Genomic DNA, 11,610 nt, shown 5'->3' with positions numbered 1-11,610 from the left:
ACTGCAACCGGACCGTCCACTGATGGCACCTGTAATGAGCTGGTAAGTTCAGGCCCCATGTTAAAGTAGCGGTATTTGTTGGCTGATAACATGGCAGATGTTCCCGGGGATTCCAGCTGTTTCTTGATTACATTCAAAAACAATCTGGGAACTGAAACCATTTCAGGCCGAACTGTTGGTTCGTCAAAATATTGGTCTGGAGGAGCAGCAATGTCCCCTTCCACTTCCCCGACATCTGCTTCTAGCCCCAAATGGGCCATCTTTCTGGCCTTAAACAATAAGGCCCTGAACTTTTGAGAATCAAAGAGACCAGTGAAGGAAGGTCTCTCCGGGGCCATATCTTCGTCTGCCAAGAAATCAGATTCCCTCATCTTCCTCTGGTGTTTTGTATGTAATGCTATGTATGGAGGGGTCAGGAGAAGCTCTGTCCCTCAAGAATTCTCTGCTTCTATCATGAATGGATTGTTCTAGGTCTGAGTCTTCTGACACCACTGATTGAGGCCTTCTCATTCCTTGGAGGGCTTCCATGATCCCTTGCCTTATGGCTCTAGAGATAATTGCCTCCATGTACGCAGGTAATGCTGTTTCAGCCTCTTCAGGACTGCTCAAGCCAGCAGCTGTGGGCGTAAAAGTTGCCTCCGCTCCTGGTCTGGCTCTCTTAGGAGGGGGAACCAAGGGTTCCTCCTGGCAGGCTGCTTGGGGATCGCTTTCGTAATCTCTAATTCCTTCTGAAGGTAGTGGATCACCAATAGCAGATGAATTGTCAGGTGACCAGGCTTGTGAGGTCCACTAGTAGATGTAGAAGGCTCAGGATCCCTTTCTAAAAGTGGAGGTTGAGCAGAAGAACCTGACTCCTCTGGGTGTGGTGATCTTCGGCTCCTCCCACCTGCAGCACGCTGGCTTTTCTCCACCTGCTTTTCTAGAGCCTTCTGTCTTCTCAAGGCATCCTGCTGTTCTGCCCTGGAAGGTTTCTTGGGTTCAGAGGCCTTTCTTTTCTGCCTGCCCCTAGATTTACCTCTAAAAGTAGAAGGACTGTGATCACCTTCCTGATCTTTATCCGCCATCCCACTAGGAGATTAGGATTACAAAAACAGCCAGAGGGAGAGGATGGATCCTGGTGGGGGAGGGGATGAGCAGTTAATAACACATTTACTGCTTGCCCTTGCCAGTAAGGCCGCATTCAGTATAAAAAAGATCCTCTTACCTCTGGACCAGCGAAGCAAGCCTAGATAGGCCTATTGCTGGGCTGCAGCCACACCCTGCCAGTCACCCCAAATAATGGACCTGCGTACAGGTCTACTGGCACCCAGGCAATCACCCCTGTTCTGTAGCTGGAATCACAGCCCTGGCAACGTGGTCGATCTGCGCCCTCAGCTGGAGTCGATCCTGTCCTTGCCACTCTTCAGCACCAACCATTGCCACACGGCTGTGCCCCCCAGCTGGAATCGGGCTGATTGCCCAATCCAGCGGCTGCTTTGTGCTGCTGCAAAGCCTCCTCTGGGCCAATTGCCTCTTTTTGCTGCTTGCTGCTATGCTTCACGCTCTGCAGCCAAGGCGATCAAATAAAAAATGAAAGCGAAAAAAGCGCTGTTCCTCCTTGCTGCTGCTGCGCTACCACGTACAACAGCTGATAGCTCTTATCAGGCCAATCGCCTGGAGCCGCATCATGTGGTCGCAGCTCTGTGCATTGGGGCAGCTGCCCTGAATGCAATAGCCAAGCCCGGAGGCTAAAACCTCCCTCCTTGGCTGCAGTCCTCCAAAAGCCTCTGCTGTTCTTTAAAACTTTCTTATGCAAAAAGCCTCCACTTGCAATTCAACTGGAACCTCAACAACTTACGTCCTGTCCTGGCTGGAGTGAGTTGAAAAATGGGGCGTGGCCACAGGGCAGGGCAGGGCGGAGCTTCAGTTTTAATGCAGATTCAGTCCACCAGAGCAGAAAGTGATTTAACCCTATCTATCTATCTGGACTCTTGGAGCCACAGATAGGAAAACTGCACAGTTTACATCCATCATGGCCCTCAAGGCACACTGGCTTTTGATGAAGAATCTAGTTTTTGATACCCAGATCCTGAACTTCAGACGTTTTCCACTTGCTCCTGACGCATAGCTTAAAGGAAGAGCTTACCTCTTTCAGCCAGGTGAAGAGATGGCACGGTGTCTTCTATGCTACAGCTGATCGCTGCCCTCTCAGCCATGGACTTCAATGTACTTAGAGGTTCAGGTGCCTACAGGCAAAAGAAACACCCATAGGAAAGGAGGAAATGAAGAAAGGAGGCGCAGGTATGAGCTTAAGAACTCTGTTAAAAGCAAAGTGAATAAGCAAAGTTTGTAAGAGATCTCAAGCTGGTCATGGCTGGTCATGGCTTGTCTGGTTAGCAAACCTTACAGAGCTGCTGAAAAGCTAACATGGAACTAATCCAGCTCCTTGTACCAGCTCCAGTGGTTCTATTCTAAAACAGTTAAAGCCACGCTGAATCTCATCAAAGGCCTATGCAGTGTCCACAAGAGCAAACCAAAACTTTCCTGAGAAGTTGTCAGGCAGACAATCAGAATGAAAGCATCCTCACATTCCCTAGTAATTAATACCCCCAAATATTCTGTCCCTGGTTCTGAAGAAAATGTATTTTTTATCATGGTCAGCAGCCACTGACACATTCACCTTTTCATCTAGCTTCTTTTAAAGCTACATTTTGTGACAGTCAATTCCACTATTCATTGACTTAAAATATTTATCCTGTGTCTCTTTCCCCACAACTTCACCAGAAAGATGTAGGTCTTAATATTATGGGAAATGGATAAAAATATTTTTCCTCTATCCCTTTTCTTCCATGTCTTGTGGAATTTTATACAACCCTACTGTCTTCCCTTCTCTTTTGCCTCTCTATGGTTTAAAACAGCAACTTATTACATTTCTCCTTGGAAAACTGCTCCAACCCTTCTATTATTTTGATCATTCTCCTTTTCTAGGATTGTAGTATCAATTTTAGCCCATGATGCTAAAAATGAACATTGTATTTCAAATCCAATCATACCATAGTCCCAAAGGTACTTTTTCAAGAGGCAATTGGACTTTCTGTTTTTTCTTTGAAGACCTTATGCTTCTCATCCAAGACACTTCTTCAGCTCTGACTGGATGGTGGGGAATGGAAGGATTTATACTCATTTGCATTCTTTTACAGAGTCCTTGCGGCCACTTGGAGGTTTATCTGTATTTTCAGGGTCACCTGAGTGGTGTAAATGGGTGTGGAGCCTTCTTGGAACTGTTGAAAGGATTGTTTAGTTTACTTTATTGTCATTGCACCTCGTACAATGAAATTAAATACCATCTTCAGTGTACAATTTATGACTATGAAAATAAACACAAACACACATCCCTCACACTCCACACATTGAATTGAAAATCCCTGATATCGCATTAATATTGCACTATACAGTAGAATTCAATTGAGTTACTGTCCTGAGATAGAAGCTATTTTTCAGCCTATTTGTCCTTGTTTTTATTATTCTCCTGTACCGACTGCCAGATGGTAATAGTTCAAAAAAAAGGGTACCCAGGATGAGATGGATTTTTGAGAATGTTTTGAATTTTCTTAAGGCAGCGGGAGCTATAAAGCTCTTCCAAAGAGGGGAGAGGGCAACCCATGATCCTCTGGGCAATGATGTTAACCCTCTGGAGTGCTGTCCTATCTGCTACTGTGCAATTGGAAAACCATAGGTGCAGTAAGTTAAGATACTCTCTATGGTTCAGTGGTAGGTCACCAGCACTTTTTCATTCAGTTGTTGTTTTCTGAGAGGTCTCGTAGTATAATCTCTGCTGGGCCCTTTTGACCGGTGCTGCAATGTGAGCACCCCAGGTCAGGTCCTTTTTTATGGAAACACCCAGAAACTTAAAACTGGCCACTAACTCCACTCGGTCTCCATTGATAAGCAAGGGCTGGATGTCTGATCTGTTCCTTCTATAGTCCACTATAAGCTCCTTGATCTTATTGATGTTGAGGACCAAGTTATTGTCTCCACACCATGAAAGCAACCAGTCCACCTCATCTCAGTAGGCAGACTCATCCCCCCTGGAGATGAGTCCCACCACTGTTGTATCATCTGCAAATTTAGTAATAGTATTACTACATAGAGTATAGAACAGTGGTTCTCAACCTTCCTAATGCCGTGACCCTTTAATACAGTTCCTCATGTTGTGGTGACCCCCAACCATAAAATTATGGCTCGGTTCCTAAGACCATCAAAAATATGTGTTTTCCGATGGTCTTAGGCAACCCCTGTGAAAGAGTTGTTCGACCCCCAAAGGGGTCGCGACCGACAGGTTGAGAACCACTGGTATAAAGTAAGGGACTCAACACGCAACACTGTGGTGTACCAGTGTTAAGAATAAGGGCTGAAGAGGTATGATTACCTAATCTGACCCTCTGTGAGCAGCCAGACAGGAAATCCATAATCCAAAGGCAGATTGACACTAGTCTATGTGGAAGAATGGTGTTTAATGCAGAACTAAAATCTACAAAAAGCATCCTCACATAACGCCCCCTGCTGTTCTAGATGAGCCAGAGCAGTATGAAGAGTGATGGCTATAGCGTCCTCTGTAGATCTATTTCTTCTTTATGCAAACTGGTGTTTATCAAATGTATGCGGAAGACCAGAAATGATGTGCCAACAGACTAATTTCTCAAAGCACTTCATAATGATAGGAGTGAGTGCTACTGGTCTGTAATCATTGAGGTTATTGATAGGGAAATTCTTTGGCAGTGGAACAATGGTGGAAGCCTTCAAACAAGATGGAATAGTGGACTGGGATAAAGACCAAAGACTCCAGCCAACTGATCAGCACAGTCTTTAAGCACTCAGCCAGAGATACCGTCAGGACCAGCAGACTTTCTAGGGTCCACAGCCCTCAGAATGCTCCTCACATCCTTTGTAGTAGACTGGAGATAGATTATGTTGTATCCCTCCTGCTCTGTTGAGAGGGCTGTTCATCTATCTTCAGTCTACAACACAGTCCTTTCAACAGTTCCAAGATGGCTCCACCCCCATTTGCACCACTCAGATGACTCTGAGGACACAGACAAACCTCCAGGTAGCTTTAACGACTCGCTAAAACAGGGGTCCTAAAACTTTTTAAACAGGGGGCCAATTCACGGTCCCTCGTGTGACTGGGTGGGCATTGTTGGGTATATGGATACACCAACCAGGTTTGGGTTGAATAAATATGTAAACCTAGGATTAAGTGTCTTGTAGCTTTAAGCACAAGAAACTGCAATGTCATTGTGGGTGCGGTTGCAGGCAGCAATATAGGTAGGAAGGGAAACGTAATAGACCCGGCTTCTGGATGCACCTGGTTCTGTTCCTGGTCTGCTGCCTGCTGTTTTGGAACGTCTGCTTGCTTTTGGAGGCTACTGTGCCAGATACCATTTCAACTGAACACAAAGACTGTTTGCCTGGTGAGCTGAGGATTCAGCGTTGTCTTTGAGAGAAAGGTATCAGGAGGAGAAGATTTACAAGCAGATAAGGACATTGTATTTACTGTTAATGGACTTGATAACTGGATGGATATACTGGATAATGATATATGGACTGAATGACACTTCTTAATCTCTGTGTGCAATAAATAACTATTTTATAACCACAAACAGTGTTTTTGTCTCCAGTGTGTGTATACTCTTGGGCCCACTCTCTCTCTCTCATTTGCCTGCCTGGCTGGACTGCTGCTGCATACTCTGCTTGGGGGTTTATCCCCAAACATTAACAGGCATGGCCAATTTAATAGTCCATTAAACAATGCACACAAATTAAACTTTAATTTGTTTTGCTCCTGGGAGCGTTTTATTTGCTTTTGTTTGCATATTGCTCTTTTGGTTGACTTTTCTTTTTACTATAGCGTTTTTTCAGTTGTTTAGGAGTCTAGTGGTCCACTTCAGGAAACTCAGTGTGATGACCCAGGGTGGGATACAAAAGCAACACAGGCACAAAAACAGGTGAAGTCCCTTTAATACCTTCAACTTGGCTTCAAAGGTCCAAATATCATTGACTGGAGACAAAAAACTCCCCCCACAAACAGTTGCTAAAAGGAGGAAATGCTGTTTAAACTAAAAATACCTATAAATTATAAGTAGAAAAAACAACACAAACCACATTGAAGAAATTAAGGGAACCAGGCAAGATAAGGGCTTGAAGACATCCACAGATATCGGAATACACACTGGGAAGGACGCCAAACTCAGATAAGCATGGACAGACTAGAGATATTTTCACGCTTTGTTTCTAGCACTGGCCCATGCACAGTCCGTCCTTTGAAACGGTCCTCCCAGCTGCAGCCCATGAATAGGATCAAGGGCCTTTCCTCCCCCATAGACCACGCCATTCACGTTTCTCCCTTATCCTCTCCTTCCTGAGTGCCCTAGGATGGAGAAGGGATGGGCCTGGGTCTTCCTCTGACTGCCCAGCCGGCCTGTGACCTTCCCCAGCTTCCTCCACAACTTCCGGAGCCACACTTCCACTCTCCATCGGCTGTTCATCCTCTCCCTCGGAGTCAGTCTCCAACAGGGGCATGACACTCAGTTTTGCAGCAAGACTTCTCAGCCTCAAGGAGCTTACAATCAACAAGTCTCTCTCTCTCTCTCTGGGTCTACCTTCATAAGTGGATCCCTTCATAAGTGGATTACTGCATTCCTGTCAAACAGGCAGCAAATAGTAAAAATAGGGAGCGCTATATCAAACCCTGCTCCAGTTAACAGCGGTGTCCCCCAAGGCAGCGTTCTAGGACCCACATTCTTTATACTCTATATAAATGACCTTTGCAATTACCTTATAAACAACTGCGTCCTCTTTGCGGATGACGTAAAACTATTCAACACTACTGACAATGCTACTGTCCTTCAAAGTGACCTTGATTATGTGTCTGAATGGTCAAACAATTGGCAACTCCAAATCTTTTGTCCAACAAATGTTCTGTCCTACACATTGGTAAAAAACATCAATACACCAAATACAGAGTAGGCGGATATGACCTCGTTGATGATCCTCACTCTGTCAAAGACCTTGGAGTTCTCATATCAAATGACCTAAGCGCCAGAGCTCACTGTAACAGCATTGCCAAAAAGGCATTAAGAGTTGTAAATCTAATCTTACGAAGCTTCTCCTTCGGAAATATCGAATTGCTAACTAGAGCATACAAAACTTTTACCAGACCAATACTCGAATACAGTTCATCAGTCTGGAATCCACACTGTATATTGGACATTAATACAATCAAGTGAGTCCAAAAGTATTTCATGAGAAGAGTACTACACTCCTCTGCTCTCAACAGAATACCCTATATCACCAGGCTTGAGATTTGGGGCTTGGACAACCTTGAACTACGCCACCTACAGTTAGACTTAAGCGTAGCACACAAAATTATATGCTACAACGTCCTACCAGTCAATGACTACTTCAGCTTCAACCACAACAATACAAGAGCACACAACAGATACAAACTCAATGTAAACTGCTTCAGACTCGATTGCAGAAAGTACAACTTCAGCAACAGAGTGGTCAATGCCTGGAATGCACTACCTGATTCTGTTGTTACATCCTCTAACCCCCATTCCTTTAACCTCAAACTATCCACTATTGACCTCACCCCATTCCTAAGAGGTCTGTAAAGGGCGTGCATAAGTGCACCATCGTGCCTACCGTCCCTGTCCTATTGTCCCCATTTATTCGTACCTATTTCCTGTATTCTTACTCATGTTTATACTTTTACCTATTATCTTGTAAGCAACTGACAAATCAAATAAATCAAATAAATAAATACCTCTCTCTCTCTCTCTCCTTCTGTCTCTATCTTCTGGAGGCGGGGGAGGTGAAAATTGGCTCTGTTTTTCACCTCCCCTGCCTCCAGAAGCATTCTGCAGGCCAAAAACGGGCTAAAACAGCCCATTTTTTCGGCTCCCAGGACGTCTGCGCTCCCTGTTTTTCACCTCCCCTACCTCAACTTCTCTGGAAAACAAAATTGTTGGCCTTACCTTCCAGTTCCAGCCTGCGGGGCTCACAAAGGTAAGTCCTATGCTTGGCCAAAGGGTGGTGGGCGGGGTGAGGTGGGCGGGGCAGCCTCATGGTCCTGTGCAGGCCGGATCAATGGCTTCAGCGGGCCGTATGTGGCCCGCGGGCCATAGTTTGAGGACCCTTGCACTAAAAGAATGCAATTGACCAGCTGTCTGCAAGGAATATAAATCCTTCCATTCACCACAATCCAGTCAGAGCTGAAGAAGCTTCTTGGTTGAGAACTGAAAACATCTTCAAAGAAAAAACCAGAAACTCCAGTTGCCTCTTGAAAAAGCACTGAATGTTGAATAAATAAGATAATATGATTATTAGATTTGGTGGATAATGGCGATAAATTTGATATTTATAAGGTCTGATATTAATCAATTAATATCATAAAACCAAACAGAGTGTTTAATTAAATAATGGATACTGTTTAACAAGGATAAATGAAGATTATGGTGAATAGATTGAGTGAATAATGGCTATAATTAATGTGTGTATAAGGTTTATTTGTACTTAAAAGAAATTTTACCCAGACAGTACACTGCCATCATGGATATGGAAATTTTATAAATAATAATGGAAACTGCACAATAAAAAATAATAAAACAAAAAAAACCTGGATGAGTGAGAATCTCCATCGACAATCATACCACAGATTTATTAAGGGGAATTAAGAAATTGGCAGCTTAGTATCTAATTTTATTCCTAGAAATGCCTGACAAGAAATCTGGCTTTTTCACAATTTCATTCACAGCCAAAAAATCCTGACAGAATTGAGTTTTATCTATCTGTGTATTGCAAACTCAACCTGTTTCCTAGCCAACCATCACCAGCTCATTTCCTGCCAACACGTACATGATTAGGATACTGTTTTCTTCAATTTAAAGTTTTAAATTCATTAAAATTTGTCATTTTATTGTCCCTGTCCTAAAGCTTGCTTTGGAACCTTGTGCTGTCCCAGTTTTGTTTCAGACACCTAAACAACTGAACACTTTTTGTTCACCCTAACACCGGTCCACGGATTAACAAGTTGGAAAACTCTAGTTCTAGAACAGGTCTTAATGTGTCCCAGATTGCAATTTTCAGGTTCTGAAAATTCTCCCAGCTATCTCAGCCATCTTCCCCACAAGTCACTGCAATGCTTTGAAACCATCTGTTGGGTGAAAAGCATGGCAGAAGAGAACCAGAGGGCTTCTAACCTTGATCTCAGGCGTGGAACTGAACTGGGGTGGCCCGTTGAGCAACGTCTGGGCAGATTTGCTGTCGGAGAAGCTGGGTGTGGGTGAGGCAGGTGGGTTGGCAGTCAGAGGCACCAGGAGGCTGGATCCAGTACTGTTGCTGACACTTGATAGCTCAGGAGCTGCACTGGGCTCTTTCCTATCAGAATGAAGCAAGACAAAGGATGTTCCTTGGGACAGCTGGACCCCCATTTCTTTGGGAAAAGGAGTCAGAAGAGGTGTAAAATTTCAAGGAAATAACTACAAGCTGCAGATCAGAGGTGGTCCTTACCTTACAATTACAATGGGGACGGAATATTACTTACTAAGCAAGATGGCCATTAAGCATGCCCAATGTTGTGACTTTTTTTGCCATGGTTGTTAAAAGTGAATCTGGCTTCCCCCTGAGTTTGCCTGTTGGAAGCTGGCTGGGAAGGTCACAAACAGCAATTGCATGACCCCAGGATGCTGCAGGTCTTGTAAATACGAGCCTGTTGCCAAGCGCCAGAATTTTGATCATGTGACTGTAGGGAGGCAGTAATGGTCATAAGTAGGAGGACTGATCATAAATCATTTTTTAGTGCTGTTGTAACTTTGGAGTGTGGCTAAACAACCAGTGATAAATCAAGTACTACCCATACCTCGCTAATATAGATTTGACAAAGGAACCAGACTGAACAACCTTCATTCAGCCAAATCCCTCTCTTCTTAAAAAAACAAGCTATTATTTCTTTTCCCCAAGTTATTCATGTTCCAGGCTGTATGCATGCTATATCACATGAAGGTGAAAATCCTGTATTTCTGAGGAATAATTGGCATGTTGGCCTAATGTCTGTAGCAATCCAACACAAACTGAATGAGGCTCTTCAATCAGTCTCCTATAGATTTTCTGCAGTTATGCTAACAAGGAAAGATTCCCAAATTTTACGATGACATTGTTAAAAAGCAAACTGCTTTTGAAAACCTATCTAGAATGGGCATGTTTGGGAATGGGACCCTACAGATACAGACAGTCCTCAATTTACAACAGTTCATTTAGTGACTGTTCGAAGTTACAACAGCATTGAAAAAAGTGACTTATGACCATTTTTCAAACCTGTGACTGTTGAACATCCCCATGGTCACGTTATTTACATTCAGATGCTTGACAACTGACTCACATTTATGACAGCTGCATTGTCTTAGGGTCATGTGATCAGGTTTTCGCAACCGTCTGATCAGCAAAGTCAATGGGGAAGCCAGATCCACTTAACAACTGGGTTATTAATTTAACAACTGCAGGGATTCACTTAACAAATGTGGCAAAAAAAAGTTGTAAAATGAGGAAAAAATTCACTTAACAAATTTCTCACTTAGCAACAGAAATTTTGGGCTCAATTGTGGTCGTAAGTCGAGGGCTACCTGTAGTATTTTCAAAGGTGACAGAAGTAAGTTAACATGAATTTTATTTTTCGAATTATTTAGACCTTAGACTACTTAGAACTTTAAACACATTAAAGCTGAATCTAAACCTGGAAAAACATGTGACAGTGCTAGTGAGACTGTGGTCCATCTGCTAGGCTTATAGGGAAAAAGTTATATTGAGAGGAAGGGAGGGAATGAACATTGGCTTACCTGAATGTTCGTTTTATTCTGTGGCGTAGAGAGTCCAGATAGATAGGGTTAAATCAGATCCTGCCCTGTTGCACTGAGTCTGTGTTAAAACTGAAGCTCTGCCCTGCGTCAGGGCCACGCGCCAGCTTTCGACGAAGCACTTGGCAGACTGGATGTGATTCTGGAGTTGCAAGATAAAAAAGTACATTATTCCTCCTCCCAACCCCCACCCAGACCAGACAAACCAGGGTGGGGCTGGACTCTCTAGGCCACAGAAGAAAACGAACATTCAGGTAAGCCAATGTTCATTTTCCTATCTGTGGCTCCGAGAGTCCAACATACCAAAACTGTCCGGTCGCTGGGAGGGCATGAGTCTGGTCCTACTCACATTGGCGTTCAAGCACGCTCTGTAGAACCCTCCTGCCAAAAGCTGCATCGGCTGATGCAAAGGCATCCAAGCGGTAATGCCGAATGAAGGGTGATGGTGAAGACCATGTAGCCACTCTACAAATCTCTTCAATGGGTGCCTGAGTAGCCCATGCTGCAGTGGTTGCCGCACTTCTAGCAGAGTGAGCCATAACCCCTTGAGGCACCGGGAGAGGCCTGCTCTGATAAGCCTTAGCTATGCAAGCCCTAATCCATCTGCCCACTGTTGATGGAGACACTTTCAACCCCATTGTGCCCGGCTGGGAGGACACAAAAAGTGCCTCTGACTTTCGGATAGAACGTGTCCCCCGGATGTGTATCTTTAAGGCTCTAT

The 11,610-nt window shown here is 44.1% G+C and overlaps 1 long non-coding RNA gene across 1 annotated transcript; it reads right to left on the bottom strand.

Moving 5' to 3' along the window:
* Positions 1 to 2,118: 2,118 nt before the first annotated feature.
* Positions 2,119 to 11,604, bottom strand: LOC148123807 (uncharacterized). The gene is made up of 3 exons (XR_015740521.1): positions 10,872 to 11,604; positions 9,240 to 9,417; positions 2,119 to 2,225 (listed from the first exon to the last, which is right to left on the bottom strand). It is a non-coding gene; the product is annotated as an uncharacterized LOC148123807 (long non-coding RNA).
* Between the last annotated feature and the right edge of the window lie 6 nt (positions 11,605 to 11,610).

This window comes from Pseudonaja textilis, unplaced genomic scaffold, assembly GCF_049901715.1.
Source record: "Pseudonaja textilis isolate UNSWEBS1 unplaced genomic scaffold, rPseTex1.2 PTEXCTG316, whole genome shotgun sequence".
Classification (NCBI taxonomy): domain Eukaryota; kingdom Metazoa; phylum Chordata; class Lepidosauria; order Squamata; family Elapidae; genus Pseudonaja; species Pseudonaja textilis.
Note: the sequence above shows the minus strand (reverse complement) of the source record. Positions and strands in the feature narration are given on the sequence as shown.